This window comes from Ochotona curzoniae, unplaced genomic scaffold (assembly GCF_017591425.1).
Source record: "Ochotona curzoniae isolate NIBS_2020 unplaced genomic scaffold, NIBS_Ocur_1.0 contig_883, whole genome shotgun sequence".
In the NCBI taxonomy this organism is placed as follows: Eukaryota; Metazoa; Chordata; class Mammalia; order Lagomorpha; family Ochotonidae; genus Ochotona; species Ochotona curzoniae.
This window is the reverse complement of record NW_024466599.1, coordinates 15,742,768-15,756,884: the sequence shown is the minus strand read 5'-3', so window position 1 is coordinate 15,756,884 and position 14,117 is coordinate 15,742,768. Positions and strand designations below refer to the sequence as shown.

Below are 14,117 nucleotides of genomic sequence, written 5' to 3'. Positions count from 1 at the left end.
CTGGGATACGGCAGGGCATGGGGGCGCATTCTGGTTCCAGCTCTGCCTCTAATTGGTCAGTCCTGGATAACCCATTCCCCTCTCTATGCCTAGTCCCTCCAACAGCAAAGGGTGCCCAGCTTTGGCCTGGATCCTTTGAGCAAAGTCAACAGAGGGATACATGCCAAAAGGGTTGTGAATAGCACAGGGGCAGTTCCACTCAGGACTCCCTCACTCACCCATCAACAGCCTCTAGTAGGCAGTCTTCATGGACAGGGATCAGGCAGGACCTGAACTGGCCCCAGAAGCTTCTCTGGGAATAAGAGAGAGTAGAAATGAGGGAGGCTCAGCCAGTTCAGCAGATGCTCCCTAGAACCAGCAGAAAATCTTCCCCTTCAGAAATGCACCTTCAGAAAACACCCCTTCAGCCACTTTGGGGAAGCAACTAAGGGACACACCACTTTTCCTATTCCAGGTCCCTGTGTCCAGGAAGGGCAGGCAGGACTTGCCAGACTGTGATCTGGCTTGATGGGCTTTCTGGTACTTCTCTCCCAAAATAAGGCATCCCTGTGACCACAGGATGTGACCAGCAGTCCCAGGACACCCAACAAAACAGAGGGAGTCTGAGCTGGGGACAGGCCACCCAGCTCCCAGCCAGGAGTTAAGAGGTTCCTGTCTCACCTCCTTGAGGTACCTGATCAGCTCAGCAGGTGAGTGCCTGGGGTGGGTCTGGCTGCAGAAGGCTGTCACATCCACTCCTGGTCCCCAGTACTGGGTCACCAAGCAGCATCCAGCAGGATGGCCTTCAGAAAAATCGGCTGAGCAGCAGCACAATGTCTGGCTTGCTGGGTGTCATCCTTGAACGTAAATCAACACAACACTGTTACCTGGGGAGGGTTCGCCCTGGGCATGCTGCCAGCTAACTATATCCGATGAGAAATCAGCTATGGATGAGATGGGGCTGACCTGAAGGAGGCATGAGGGAACCTTGTGGAGTGTTTCATGTCTGGTTACACAGGAACATGCAATGACTGGAACTCAGTGAAATCTGGATTTCAGTCTATGCCCTCAACTATTCTGAGATGCCTAGCCCAGAGTGAGGTACACAGCAAGTGCCTTGTAAGACTTGTGGAACTGCTGAATGCATTTTTTATTTTCCCTAAGCGAATCTGAAAATGCATCAGTAGAATGAGTTTGGGAAATGCTTGGAAATCTATTCTGTTTTTAATGCAGCCAAGTACACTACTGTACAATTTCCCATCTTAACTATGTCTAAGTGACAGTTAAGTGGCATCAAGGGCTCAGGCCTTACTGAGGCTATCTCCAGGACACGTCCATCTTCCCACACTGGAACCCTTTTCCCATTAAACAATGACTCCCCACCCTGACAGCCACCATCATACTCTAAGTACCTTCTCGATGTACAATCATTCAGTGCTTTGCCCTTCATGACTGGCTTATTTCCCTCAGTATGTCTTAGCGGTTCATTCACACCATGGCATGCATCAGAATATTCTTCCTTTCCAAGGCTGAATCGCATCCCATGTCCTGAAGCTACTGTGCTCAGTCTCTCCGTGCAGTCACATGGACGGCTGGGCTGCTTCCAGCTTTTGGTCTTGTAAACTCTGCTGCTAGGTGTGGACACTAGCTCCAGGCCTAGTTTTCACTGCTCTTGGGATACACTCAGAAGCAGAATTGCTGGATCACATGGTAATTCTTCATTTATCTATAACTTCTTCCATTGAGATCTCACCATTTCACGTTGCCAGGGGGCAGTGCCCAGGGGTTCTAGTTTTTCTAGACACACCAACATTTGCTTGCTTGTTTTCTTCTTCCTTTTAAAGTAACTGTCATCCTAATGGGACTGAAACACTTCTCCACTGTGCCTTTGATGTGCACCTCACTGATGACTGGTGCAGTTGAACATCTTGCCGTGTCCTTATTGGCAACTGATACAATTTGACACACATTATTTGACTCCTTTGCCCATGTTTTAATTGGAGGTTTTCTCTGTGTGTATATGTGTGTGTCTGTGTTGAGCCTTCATTGTATATGTAGACCTGAGAACCAAGTCTCGCTGTCCCCACTGTCACAAGCTCCATTCCCAGACAGATGCTTCCTGTGCCGCCCATCCCCAATAGCTCACAAGCCAGCAGACATCTGCCTCCCCCTTGACCCAAGACCAAAGACCGGGCCCTGGGTGGTTTCTTCCAGGTATCCAAAAAAGCTGCTGGAATCCAGGCATTCCAGGAGGCCGGCCAGGAATAGCAACAGTGAGCAGTTAGAGCTCTGGAGTTGTGACTTCACAGTTCTGGGAGGGCTCTCCCTGCCCCTGCAGCCTCCTCCAGGAACCATGCAGAACAAAACCTGGCTTGTTGCAGCTCCTGTAGCAGTGAGGGAGGAAAGCCTGGAGTTCCCAGGCAGGGACCTGATGGGGACCTTGGTTCTGCAACTCTCACTCAGGGATGTTTGGGAGAGAATGTGGGGAGCAGCACAGACTGCCTACCCCATCCAGGTACTAACCAGGCCCGACCCTGCTTAGCTTCCAAGATCAGATGAGATTGGGCGCATTCAGGGTGGTCTGGCCGTAGGTTAGACTGCCTACCCCAACTTCATTTAGCATCCAGGCTGCAGCTCCTTGTCACAGGAAGGCAGCTGGCTTGCCTTTATCTGAGCAAGGCAGCAGCGTGTGTGCTTCTCTGTCCCGGCTCTGCATGGCTGCCTGCCATCCTCCCCCGTGTCCCAGCCACACCCCAACCCTGCAGAAAGCCCTGCCCCTGCACTGCCAGCCAGCCTCCCAGGGGTGTCAGGTTGGACCTAGTCAGACACCTGTGGCCCCAGGAGGAAATCTTTCTCCAGGTCACAATAGAGGGAGATGACTTTCTACAAAGGAAAAAAAGGCAACTTCTGTGGAGTACACTTTTTACGAAAATCTGTTTCCTTCACCAGGAGGACAAGTTGAAACTTCGTATCATTTCACTCAAAAAAAGGCAGGGTCCCCACAACCCATGAGGACATGCGGGTGTGCTCTTTTCCCAGCACGTGGCTGAGCTGGGTAGACGCTGAGGTTTGCACAGCTAGGCTTCAGTGAGAAAGATGTGCCTTTCCCAGTTAGAGTATTATTCAAGTTTTGATGATTAAAGCTGGTTGGAACAGCATGAACCGAATAGATTACAGCATTCCTCTTCCAGCAGGCTCTTTCCTAGAAGGACCAGCCAGCCAGACATGCACGCTGCACACAGCTAACCAGCCCGGCTTCCAAATGTACTGCTGCTACTTCCCAAATCCCAGCTCAGAAAATCCAAATCGAAACAAGGGCATTTCGTATCACTTCACATCGCCCCCAGAAGCTAATTCAATGGCAAAATAACCCATCCTGAAAATGAAAGGAAGCAAAATAACCTACACATCTCTCAAGCGGGTAAAAGAGTGCAGTAGCACAGCCGAGCAGGCCCCAGAGGCGTGTGGGTGGGTGGTGAATACGCCGCTCCTTCAAGCCACCAGAGACAGTTATTGTGTTTGGGTAAGGCAGTGCTGGCTAAAGCAGCACTGCTGGGCTGGCCATGGCTCAGCTGTTATCCCAAAAACAGCAAAGATGGACTTTGCTGACAAAGGGTTCGAGACATGAGAGTTGTAAAATGACAGTGCAGACTTTGACAAGCACCTTTGGACTTCTGTGCGGTTCTGTGATGAAAGACCCGATTGGGGGGTTTGTTTTTATCATCAATGCATTAAGAACCCCGCCATAGTGCTACCATGTGTGGCTGCACCACAGACCATTCTGTGCACAGCTTGCTCAGTAACTAAGCATGCCACTGTGTCACCTAAGCTGGGCTTCGCCTGGCTTAACAAAGGAAGTGCACACATGGACCGGGCTTTCGGCGTTCTTGTTAGATGTTCATAGTGCTGTCTAAATGCTTACTCCAGGTTTTACTGGGCATGTGCTGACACCACAATGAAAGTGTACTTGGAACAACACCATTTTCTGTTCCTTTCTGCTGGCTGGGAAGACTGGTCAATGGCAGCAGTGTCCAGCCTAGGTGGCAAGGCAGAACGAAGCGTACCAAGTGGCCCTGACCACAGCAGCATTCACAGTCCAGCTCTCCTCCCTCTGGATTGCCTCTCAGACATTTCCAGCATACTACTGGACAGGAATACTCACTGTCCACAGATTGGACAGACTTCTACTCAGCACTCCAGCTCTTCTCCTATCATCTCATTTTATTCCATTGATTTCTGGGTATCCCCTATACGTGTTGGGACCAAGGTTGAAGGCAAAGGCAGTTCATGCCTTCAAGAAGATGTGATCCCCAAAGTGAATCAAAATGTAAACACTTGTGCCTGTAGCCAGGATCTCGGCACTGTTCTACCCACTTGGCAAGCAGGAACTCATTTAGTCTTCAAATATTCAATTCTCATCCATTCAATTTAATGCACCCCAGGAAGCCTTGTGACCAAAAGAAAAAAAATCAGTGAGATGAAAACCTTGGAGGTAACCTCAGGATCCAACTTTTGTTCCGCTTAATATGACGGCAGAAAATTTAAATATGAAGGTTAGGGTTGAGCATCCTTAGTCCACATATTAGAACCCCAAACACTCCAAAACCCAGAAATTTGAGAGCATCAGCATGATGCCACAGTAGAAAAATTCCATATCTGAGCTCCTATGATGGATCCCAGTCAAAACACAGGTGCACCAAAAATACTGTATAAAATTACCTTCAGGCTATGTGTATGAGTTGTACGTGAAACATAAATGAATTCTGTGTTATGTCTTGGGTCCCATCCCCAAGACACCTCATTATGTACATGTAAAGTATTTCAAAATCTGAAAAACGCTGGAATTTGGGTTTCTTCTGACACAAGCATTTTAAACAGGGGAGACTCAAGCCGCACTTAAAATCCTATCAGTGGGTCTGTTTCTCTGCATTCATTTTATGCCTTCAAAGAAAATTAGCTGGACCTCAACTTATTATATCAACTGTGATTAATCAGTGAGCCATGTGGCTAAACATGTGATTATTCTGTTATTCTAATAGGTAATTCGTATTCTGTGTGAGTCATTTCACTGTCTGGCCTTCTCCACAGGCCAGCAGTTGCTGGGTAGGCAGGTTTGTCCATCCCCTAAGTAACCTCCAGCGCACAGCACCCATTGTTGGTTGATCTGCCACTGGGTAAACGTTCTGTGTCTCTAACTCATCCGCAGAATGGGAACGTGGCCATCGCAACTCAGGGTGAGCCCTAAACGAGATGCCATGGGGACGCATGCGTTCTTTCCATGGCGCCTTCACAGTAAACGGCAATGGGATCTATACTCATTAGGGACTCCAGGAGCTGAGTATCTATCATTAAAGTTCCTGGGGAGGCTAACTTCCACTGCAGTTTTGATTCAAAAAGCCAAGGCTTAAAAGCTGGAAGATAAGGGGGGGCAGGGAGGGAAAGAAGATAAAAGAGAAAAGGTGAAATCATTTTTGTACAATCCAAGTTTTGCCATTCTCGCCACTTCTCGATGCTGCGAAGAACCAAAAGGAAAACAGGGATGTTCGGGCAGCTGTCTGGTTTCTAACTTGGCCTCAGCCTTGGCCTCCCACAGAGACGCTGGGTCTTCCAGCAGGTCTTCCCCCGCTCTCTGCCACCACCCTCATCTGCTTCTAGGAGCATGAAGGACAAGCATGCCTCTAGCCTGATTTCAGCTTAGGGTGGAAGCCAGTCCAGCAGAGAGGGAAGGGAGAGGCTAGACAGAGAGGCACACACAAGTGGCCTGGGCCAGTTTTCCCCAGAGCTTCCTGTGCAATGCTTTCATGACTGGATTCATCAAAGCCCCCTAGCCAGGCTTTACTCCCAGTGAGTTCCACTCAGCGGATGGCAGCAGCAAGAGGGCAAACAGCAAGCAAAGGCGTTCCTAGCTGTGTATGCCCAATGGGGCCTTATTCACACCCCTATCCATGTCCAGAGAAAAACTAATGTCAAAACTAAAAAATAGGACAAAGTTGGAAGCATGGTATTACTGCCCTTTTACAGCTATAAGTCACATCTAGGTGTTGTATTTTTCTTTAAAACAATGCTTTTTGCGAAACACGACAAATTAAAAACAGACCTATGTGAGGACGATATCTCGCAAGGGAGCCTGTTGGGACGGACGGATGGACTCTCTGTTGATTCCTAAAAGTGCCAAGAGATTCAAGTCACCACTGGAGTGACATAACTCCAGCAGAAAACTGGCCACAGCATCTCAAGTCATAAATTCTAGAAGATTCCATTTAGATTAGTTAGCCCTCATCAACAAGCATTTTGAGTAGATAAACACCCAAATATACTATCGAAAACTTCCACACAATGACAAACCCTGAACATGACTTCACAGGCAGTGAACGAAAACCTCAAAAGCAGGCTTTAATATTTCCCCCTGGGCACTTTTGAGGGTGAACATTTTTCTAGGCAACCAAAAAAAAATTTTTTTAACGAAAGGATTATGTGTCAGGCACTGTCCTGGGCACCAGCATAGAATTATCAGCTGGTCCAGGTTTGGCTCAAACCTTTCCACACTGTTTATAAGTCTTTGACAGGCTCCACCAGCTCAGAATGAAAAGAACAGCCTTTAAGCACCCCTAATTTTTTTTTTTTCCTTAGCCTTCCAGGAATCAGGCAAGTGCTAACCCCAATGCTGTGATGACTGTTGGTCAAATCCAGTTAACACTGTTAGGCTCATATTCCTCCTAGAGGAATTGTTTTCTATCAAATGTTAATTTACATGGACACTGCAGTGCCTAGCATGTACCAGGATATGAAGTATGGTAGATGCACTGGTACTCCACAGAGTATTAGTCCAGAGAGACATGCGCGCGCACACACACACACACACACACACACGCTTGTGCATGCAGGAAAAGACATGAAGATTGCAGCTCACGAGTCTGTGATCAAACCCACTTGAGCGGCATGGCTAGGCTTGTGGCCTTGGGCCAGTTGATTACTTCGGTGCCTCATCTTCATTTGGAAAGTGTGGATAATCCGTACCTCGCAGCGTTGATATAAGGATTAGAGATAATGTATGTAAAGTACTAAAATACAGTGGGCAGCCGTAACTGGAAGCTATTATTATTACATTATTGGGACTTGATAAAGGTTTGGTGATTGAATAATAGGTAGATGAGCTGACCTCCACAATCTACATCGACTCTGAAATTATGATGCAAAAAAAAAAAAACCCCAGAATTAAAAGTTCATACATCAAACCAACTCAAGAGTATTTTTAACAGTTGGAATTGTGATGCAAATCTCTAATGACTTCCAGAACAAGTACTGAAATTGAGAGACACAGAATGCGTTACACACCCTGTGGGCTGGCATGATGTGCCTGGCAGGCAGCAGAAGATGGCCCAGGTGCTTAGGTTCTGACCACCCACATGATAGGTCTGGATGGGGTTCCAGACGCCTGGCTTCATCCGGACCCAGTTCTGGTCTATTGTAGGTATTTGGAGAATGAGCCTGCAGATGAAAGATCTCTATTTCTCAAACAGTAATAATAATAGAAAAATCACTATGATGAAGCTCTAACAGGTAGGAAGCTACTTTGAGGTATGGCTGCTGCCTCGTCCATCAGCACTGTCTTGCCCACGCTCTGTGCCCAAACACTGTGATACAGGTTTCCCGGGAGTTATCTGTGAGCCCTCACAACCACTCCCAGCAAGCTGCAACGATCCCATCTGCATGAACGCCAAGGTGCAGTGAGTTTAAGGATCTTTCCAAGGTCACACAGCCAGCGGGCATTAGAGATAGACCACGAAGCCCTTGTTTCCACATCCTCTGCAATGGCGACTCTTTCAGGAAAGCCCCTGCAGCCTGGCGTAAAAGACCCGAGAATCATGCCAGCGAATGCACACACAGAACAGGAAAAGCCTCCCTTATGTGACAGCATACTGTTTGCCTGCTCCCCAAGTCCTGTCTGCAGCAGCCGCGCATTTGTTAGTGCTAAATGTGGCAGAATACAGCAATCCTGTGTGAGTGTAGTTATCCAAGAGAGCTGAAAGCAAGCTCACCAAGACACGTCACACGTTCACGCCCATGGCAGTACCGTCTGCAACATCTAAGAGGTGGAAACAATGCAAGTAGATGCTCACCAAAGGCTAAACGGATAAACAAAAGTGTGACCTATACAAGATGGAATATTACTCAGCCTTAAAACCCCGATTCCTGTCAACATATGATAAACTTGCAAGACACGAGAAGTACAACGAATCAGTCACAAATAGACAAATACTACATGAGATTTTGACAGTAGCTAAATTCATAGAAACAGAAAGCAGAACTCTGGTTGCCAGGCTAGGCGTGGGGGACATGGAGACTGGTATTTAACGGAAATAATTTCAGTAACATGGCATGGAAAAGTTCTGGAGAGAATTGATGGCAATGAATAGTAACATTATTGGACTGTGCAGCCATACACAGTAAGATGCAGCATTATAGATATTTTTTAATTATAATTTTAAAAAGGACAGAAAAAATCTTTGTGTACCATGTATATATGTATCACGTATATTCATAAAATGATCATTTAAATTTTTCAAAAAATCTAGAAAAGAAATAACGAACAGACATGTGTGCAGGCCAATGCTAGCCTCTCCGTGTCAGGGAGCCATGCATCCTTCCGGCTTCTGACCCATTGTCTGCTGCTGTGACACTGAGAGCCCCCAAGCTCCTTGAATTTCAGGCAGATGCATTTTCCCTTGGGAGATAAGAGTTCTGCCAATTCTTACCCTTGAGTGGGACAGGCCCCCAGTCATAAAGTCGACGGCTCCAAGAACTTGGTGCCAAGAATTCAACTTCCCTCATCTTAATTGGCAGCCTCACCCGTCCTGTCTGCATGTGGTGTCCTTGAAGACAGCCCAGATGAGCTCTTGGACTTGGGCTGGTGAAGAGGCAGTGTGTGGCTGCTTCGGTTACAACGGCATGGTTTGCTCTCCGCCGAGGGGATCTGCCAACTGCACCTCTGATCTGAAACACATGTGAAGGAGTCCAACACACTTTTCCTTCTGTATCGAAATGATAAGAGCATTCCTACAGTAAAACGGACTTCAAACAGAAGTACTCTCTGGGGGTTATTTTTTTTTTTTTTTTTTTTTTTTTAGCAAATTAGGAGATGATACTAGATGGAATAACACATTGGTTGTGTTCTGTACAAACTACAGCACTCTCCCAGTTTCTTATCGTTTGTGTTAGCATGTGTGTGGCATGCAAAAAGGGACGTAGAATGACCTAGGGATTTTATCTGTTCACAAGCAGAGTCTTGTTCCCCAATCCTCTCTGGGGGTAACCACCCTGGTTCACACTATCCCCCACCCGCAGGGACTGGATTTCTTATTCACAGTATTTCCTCCTCCTCCTCCCGCAAATAGGCTCTTAGTTGACTGATTATAGAATCACAAGGTTGGTTATAATTCCATTTCTCCATCTGACTTTGAACTTAAGTGTTCCAATTACTTTGCCCGATCCTAATAAGTCAGTAGCGTGCTAATGCTTGCCTTGATATTCCTGAAATATACAGGGTCGTGATTAGCATGGGACAGCATCATTAGAAAGCAAAGTTGAAAGCGGGCAGCAGAGTCATCTCTCGCATTTAAGAAAAGCTGCGTGTGCAGTAGATTCACAGCGCTGCTGTGGTCCCAGGAAATGCTCTACAGTGTGAGGAAACATGCATCACATCTGGAAAATCCTCTGGTGTTCTGGAACCTTCTGTGCTAGCTGTGTCTAGAAGAGACTGATTCTAGGACAGGCCCACTTTAATGCATAGCCTCATAGTCTCACCCAGCCAAGTTCGGCTGAAGACACCAAGAGTCCTTGGGAACATAACCAGGTTGGTGGAGAAAAGGAAGGGGGTGGGGGAAGCAAAGGGAAGGAAGGAAACACTTTAGTCAATTCCAGATTAGACTGATATCTCTGGACCACAAAGTGAGAAACCTTTGCAGTGACCCTGTTCAAAGAAAATAATAATAATAACCTGTGCACACAATTATCAAGCGAGATGTTAAAAAAATATTCATTAACATCAGTGGTGTTGAGTCTTATAAAATTAAAGCCTTTCTATCCGTGTGTAGGTAGGAACAGCATAAACTTGTATAAACCAGCAAGAAAAAACATATACTTTTAACTGGGGAGGATTTGTAGCCAAAACCATTGATAAACGGAAGGGGGGAGAACATGGCACAGTGGAAACTGATGCCAAAGATTTATAAGGTTGACTAAATAAACAAAAATGGAAGGGATCACCATGGAAATGCATGAATATTGAAACAGGCAACATTTGAATAGACTAATGATATGGCTCAGTTCGACTGACAGGTGTTGATAACAACTGTGACACTGCATCCACACCACCATCCACGCTTGAAACATGTTTGTTCCTAGAAAACAGGGGCTGGATTTAAAAATTCCTTCGGTAACTGCTTATAAGCAAAAGACATTTTCCAATCTTAAAGGGACTAACTCAATTCTCATCCACTTGGAAAAACAAAATAAACCGATTCTATCCATTTGCTTCCTGGAGACGAAGAGCTGCAGTTAGCAGAAGTCTTTCTCTGGAGCTCTCCTTAAGTCTTTGTTCCAATAAACCCTTCACAAAACTGAATCTCGGGCTTATCTCCCACTCTGAGTCCCTGAAGTATGACCACCACTCATTAGTAACATAATTAAAAAGACACAACACTAGCTCGCCGCCCCCATCACATACAGATGAAAACCAATAACCCTTAATCTATTTGTTACCATGGCTACCATAGGATATTTTATTTCAGTAAAACTCTAGGTGTTTCATTCGGATTGTTGCTTGTACATGAAAGTTGGAGCCCCACACGTTTCACTGATTGCACCAGAAATGGAGACACTGCACAGAAGAAAGGGTTTTTCTTCATCCTGGACAAACACGGTGTGTAAGATGTTTGTGCAGAGAAGTTATTAAAATTGGTGAAATGCATCAGCCCATAACCTAATTTAAATGTCATTAAATCCATACAGGGTTTAAGGGCACATATGCTAGCAATTGCCTGATTGTAGCAGGGTGATAAATCAAGTGCACTCCAGGCAATATCTGGGACCGAGCCTACAGTCATTCGTGGCACCTGTGTAAACACCCAGCCTCAGAACCTAATCAGACGCAGGTGGGCGGGTCACCTGTGCATGACCAGACACGTTTCCTTTAAGTGTCCGAAGGAATCATCTATCAAAGTGTTCATCGTCCTCCACACGCTGCCACCCCCCCAAAAAAAAGAATTACAAAGTTAGCTCCGCACTTCTCCCATCATTAAAAAAAAAAAAATTAGGAATGAGCTGGACTAATTAGATCTGCTGTCATTCACCCTAAAGTGAAACAATTCCTTCCATCCGCTCTCTCCAGACGGGTAGCGATAGGCAAGGGAAGGAGTCGGGACTGACTAGACAGATGACTTTAAAGAGACCGGAACTGGGGTAAATACAGCGGTAACCAGGACAGGTCTGCTGCTGCCAGGGGAGAGCCAAATCCCAGCGCCGCGCGGCTGAAGCGAGGCTGGAGCCTGCAGCAGCGGAGCCCGCACGTTCCCCGCGCCGGGCAAAGGGAAGTTTCGCTGGGAGCGGCAGGCAGCTCTGCGTCCTTCCCGTCTGGTCCCTCCCGCGCCGAGGTCTCGCCTAATGCCACATAAATACCTGCGTCCGTGCTGTGCCCGGGGCGCGCGGCGGCGCACACACCGTGGGGAAGGAAGAGAACGCTCGCACCGCCGCAGGGACCGCGGCGGCCGCAGCTCCTCGCGCGTCAGCATCCCCAGAGACCGATCGCGTCCGCCGCTCGGTTCCACAGCCCAGGCGCGACCACTGGCTTCTCCACAGGCGGACCCAGGACTCCCGCTTCGCCACCACCCCCTCGACTGAGACCGCTGGCCGCGGGCGGGCAACGGATCCCCTCCTTCCTCGAGCGACGCAGGACACCACCTGTCCCCAGAGCGATCTCGGATCACCCCGGGGCCCTTGGCTCTTTTCTCCGGGCCCCAAACGAGCACGTCCTCCCTGGGGGCTCGGGCGGAACACTGCCTAGCACGGACACCGCTGCGTGACCGTAGATAACCCCTTGTGCTGTTGGTCGGCTCCAGGCCATCGGGAACCCGACGTGCGCCCTGGCCGGCCCGCACCGGTGTGACCCCCTAACAACCTCCTCCCCAGCGTCTCCGGGTCCACACTATCCAACACACTAACAAGCCCCGTGCCTCTGCTTGGCCCCTTGGCCGTCCCGAGAGCTCACGGTGGCACCCACAAGGTGTCAAGGGAAGTGGAGGGGGGGTGGGTCACCACAAGGTCTGTGCGGGTCCTTCCAGACGGTTTTCACGCTCCGGTGTCTCCAAAGTTACTTGGGATAGAGTGGCGAGACCCCAATTCCGGGTCTCAGGGCGCGAGGGGCGGGAACCCCTGTCTGGATTGTTGCGGCATAGCAGCGCGCACCTTCCCAAAGGGCAGAGCGCGCTGCCGCTCCAGGAGCAGCCCTACAGTGCCTCCTGGCCCCTAGCCCTGGTTCGGGCCCTGGGCCCCTCAGAGGGTGGTGGCTTGGAGAGGCGCGCGCGGACAGGGCCCAGCACTAGGGCTTACCCCTTGCCGGGGGTCACACTCGCTTCCAGCCACCCGACCCCCGTGACGGTGGCCCGGGGCAGCCCCCGTGCAAGCACACCCGGCAGCAGGAAGTTTTCCCCCCTTTTTCCCCTGAAGCAGCGCAGGCGCAGGGGCTCCTGCAGCCGTGCGAGTCCAGACGCGGGAGGCTCCTACCGCCGCCGCCGGCGGAGTCGGAGCCGAGCCCAGCGTTCCCGGTTCCCGGGCCCCGCTCCCAAGCCCGGCCCTTCCCCGCGCTGCCGCCAGCACCCTGGGGCCCCAGTCTGGCCCGGCTCTTACCTCTGGCCGCGCCGTTCCGGCCCCGGCCCGTCGCGCAGGGAGCCCGGGGTCGCGGGTGGGCGCAGGAGGGCTGATGGATAGGGCACGGCGCCGGCGGGCAGCGGTAGCTGGGGCCGCTCGGGTCCTGGCCGAGAAAAACGGATCCAGGTCCAGCTCCTCGCGTTCCTGCTCTCAGCTTTCTCCCCCACCTCTCCTCCTCCTCGGCCGCCGCCGCCTCCCGGCAGCCCAGGGAGGATGCCCGGAGAGGCAAGCCGGTTCTGCTGCCTGTCAGCCGGTGCGGCTATGCGCGGTGCGGCGCGGCTCTCATCGAGGCGGCGGCGGCGGCGGCGGCTCCGGCAGCATCGCCCCCGCCCTCTCCCGCAGCCGCGGCGGCCGCGGGGCTGGGGCTGGCTCCGGGCTCGGGGCTCCGGGCAGGGGGCTGAGGGAGGAGGCGCTGCACTCAGGCACGGCGACCACCGGGGCTAGCGGGCGGCCGCTGCGGGGCCGGGGCCGGGGCTGGAGCTGCGGCTGGATCCGCGGTGGCGGGGACGGCGGCGCGGGGGCTGGCGCGGCCGCGGCGCGGGGACCATGCTCCCTTCTGGCTCGCTCCGCTCCGGGTACCGTCTGCTTTAGCTGCGAGGGAGGCGGGCTCCGGCGCGCAGCCAGGGGCGGGCGGAGCCAATCACGGGCGCCCGAGTGGGCGGGGGTGGAGGGTGGGGGAGGCGGGGCGCCCCCGGCCCGGCTCCGCGCGCGGCTCGGCGGGCCCGAGGGATCCCCTGCAGCCGTGCGCCAGGGCCCGGGCCGGGGTGCCAGCGGGTGCCACCGACTCTCGCGCCGGACGCCACCCCCGACCCCTGCCGCGGCGCCCGGCTCGCCCGGCTCCGCGGCCGCGCCCGGCAGGCACACTGCGCGTGGCACCCGCTGCTCGGCCCCGGGCCTCCGGGCCCCGGCGGCCCTGGGTTGGGAGGGACCGGGGCTGGCACGGAGACTGGGACGAGCCCCCGAGTGCTCTCCACACCTGAGGAAACTGGCAGAAAAGTTTGAGAACGAAAAGTCCAATCGTCTTTCAGCTTGCGCCTTTCTCTCTGCCGCCGCGGCCGCGGCACCAGCCGAAATTGTGCACCCCTCGGGAGGGCCACGGGAGGCCCTGCGCCACCTGCCCTAGCCCTTCTCGAGTCCAGCCTGACCCTGCGCCGTGCGCGCCAACTTCCCCTTCCACCGGTACTGACGCCCCGCCCCCACCCGGCTCTAGGTCT

The 14,117-nt window shown here is 51.4% G+C and overlaps 1 protein-coding gene across 1 annotated transcript in view; it reads right to left on the bottom strand.

Moving 5' to 3' along the window:
• Positions 1-13,487, bottom strand: part of KLHL29 (kelch like family member 29) — a 250,149-nt gene extending 236,662 nt beyond the window's left edge. Inside the window, exon 1 of the mRNA XM_040993941.1 lies at positions 12,883-13,487. The gene's annotated coding sequence lies outside the window, so the exon portion shown is untranslated. The remainder of the gene's footprint in view (positions 1-12,882) is intronic.
• Between the last annotated feature and the right edge of the window lie 630 nt (positions 13,488-14,117).